Source organism: Thermobia domestica, chromosome 4, assembly GCF_964235325.1.
Source record: "Thermobia domestica chromosome 4, izTheDome1.hap1.1, whole genome shotgun sequence".
Taxonomy (NCBI): domain Eukaryota; kingdom Metazoa; phylum Arthropoda; class Insecta; order Zygentoma; family Lepismatidae; genus Thermobia; species Thermobia domestica.
The window spans coordinates 83,851,601-83,854,045 of NC_137457.1; positions in this window are offsets into that span (position 1 = coordinate 83,851,601).

The following is a 2,445-nucleotide window of genomic DNA, read 5'->3' on the forward strand; positions in this document are numbered from 1 at the left end:
ATGAATTTTGGTGTCAGCTTAGGAGAAATATCCTTCTTTGGCAGGTAATCTCTACACAATACTAAGTCACCGACTTTCAGCTTAATAGGTTGTCTAGTGCGATCAACTCGTAACTTAGTCTGCTGCTGTACTTGTGTCATGGCCTGCTGGGCTAACTTACGGATTATCTTTAGTTGTTTCTGGTGTTCCTGTATTTTCGTAAATTGATACTGGGTGTCCAATTGAGTGGGAAATCTTGCCTTTTGACCAAAGACAATATCGTATGGGGAGTATTTTCTAATGGGTGAGGGTGACACATTATAAGCATATGCGCACAGGTGGACATATTCCGCCCACTTAGTAGGCTGCTTAGCCGTGTACTTAGTTAGGAAATTTGCAATGACAGAATTAAATTGCTCACACAGCCCGTTGGTTGATGGTTTAAATGCTGCAGTTCGAACATGTTTAATGTCGAATAAGTCATTTAGTTCGGCCATTATCATTGAGAGAAAATTACTTCCTCTATCCGTCAGTACCTCTTTAGGGGGGCCAAAACGCGTGATTAACTCGTCCAACATGGCCCTAGCCACTGTCGGGGCTTTAATATTTCGTAGCGGTACTAATATTGCGAAATGGCTGAGATATTCTATCATAACCAGGATATAACTGTAGCCTGCGCTACTATGTAGCGGGCCAAAAATATCTAAACTCCAGCGGGAAAACAATTCCTCTTTTACCGGTAAAGGGTGAAGGAAACCTTGTTTCTTTTCTCTGGGGATGTTCACCCTCTGACATTCGTCACAAGAGCGTACGTATTCCTTAACTATTTTCCCCATGTTCGGAAAATAGTAACGTTCGTTTACTTTAGAGTAAGTGCGAGAAAATCCCGTATGGCCTCCGCACAGCGGGGACGAATGGGCCTCTTGTAATATGTCGGGAATAGCCTTTTCTGGTATCACTAGTTTCTTATCTTTATTCATGACTCGATATAAAACATCGTCAACTACAACATAGGGTTTTAAAGCACGATCAGTGGGGTTATCTTTCTTCTTCTGTATTAGTTATCTAATTTTATCGTCCTCTTTTTGCATTGTTTTGATATCTATTTTGGGACATAACACTAGGTTGCACACGTCTGCACAATCTTCTTCTTGACCAAATTTGGAGGGTAATTCATCCTTTAGCGGACATCTTGACAAAAAGTCGGCGGTCACGTTATTGCGGCCCTTGACGTGTTGAATCGTAAATTCATAGGGCTGCAAACGAATTGCCCAACGCATGAAACCGGAATTTAGCATCTTATTGTTTCTGAGATAACATATGCCGTGAGCATCGGTCCGCACAATAAAGGGACGGTCTGCCAATAGAAAGTGGAAATGCAAAATCGTCTTAGTAACTCCTAGCGCTTCGAGCTCGACCGTGGAGTGGTTGAGCTCCGCTGGAGACAATGATTTCGAAAAATAAGCTATTGGGTGTTCTTTGTTATCTTCTTTAATTTGTGCGACATATCCACCTATTCCGTCTCGACAAGCATCCGAATAAACTATGGCGTCCTGATTCGGGTCAAAGTGGGCAAGGACCGGAGCAGAGGTAAGACAAGATTTCAAAGTATCCCATGCTTGTTTCTCAGTTTCTCCAAATTCGAATTTGGCGTTCTTTTTAGTCAACGAAATGAGTGGTTTTGCAATAGTAGAAAACCCTTGAACAAAAGCTCTGTAGAAAGAACAAAGTCCAATAAAACTACGTATTTCTTTGACTGTAGTGGGGTAAGGCACCTTTGATATAGCTTCCGTTTTTGCAGGATCTACACAAATCCCTCGTCTACCGACAATGTGACCAAGCACAGAGGCTTCTTCGTAACCAAAGTAACATTTCTTAGGGTTGAGTTTTAAGTTGGCCTCCCGGAGTCGAGATAAAATAATTCTCGTTCTTTCTATTAAATCAGGGAAAGAAGGACTAGGACAAACCAAATCGTCTAAATAACAAATTACATACTTCCACATAATATCGCCAAATATATCATTCATCATATTTTGAAAAAGGGCCGGGGCCGTGCTTAGGCCGAATGGTAGTCTCAAAAATTCGAATTTTCCACGGCTGCAGATGAATGCAGTCTTCTCTATATCACACGGACGGATTAATAATTGGTTGTAACCATTTTGCATATCGAGCGTATTTATGTATTTGGTACCATTCAGAAATGCTAATATATCATCTATACGCGGCACTGGCTTATAATTGGGCCTTAATATCCTATTTAGAGCCCTGAAATCTGTACATATGCGCGGGGAGCCATCTTTTTTAGCTACTATCACAATTGGTGCAGAATATGGACTTCTCTAGCATTCTCTGGATCTCTGCCGCGACTATCTCTCTCTGTTTTGGTGTCTCTCTATATGGGGGATGAGAAACAGGTATATCTGTAATGACCTCTAGGGGACACATGAATTTATCGGTAGCCGCAGT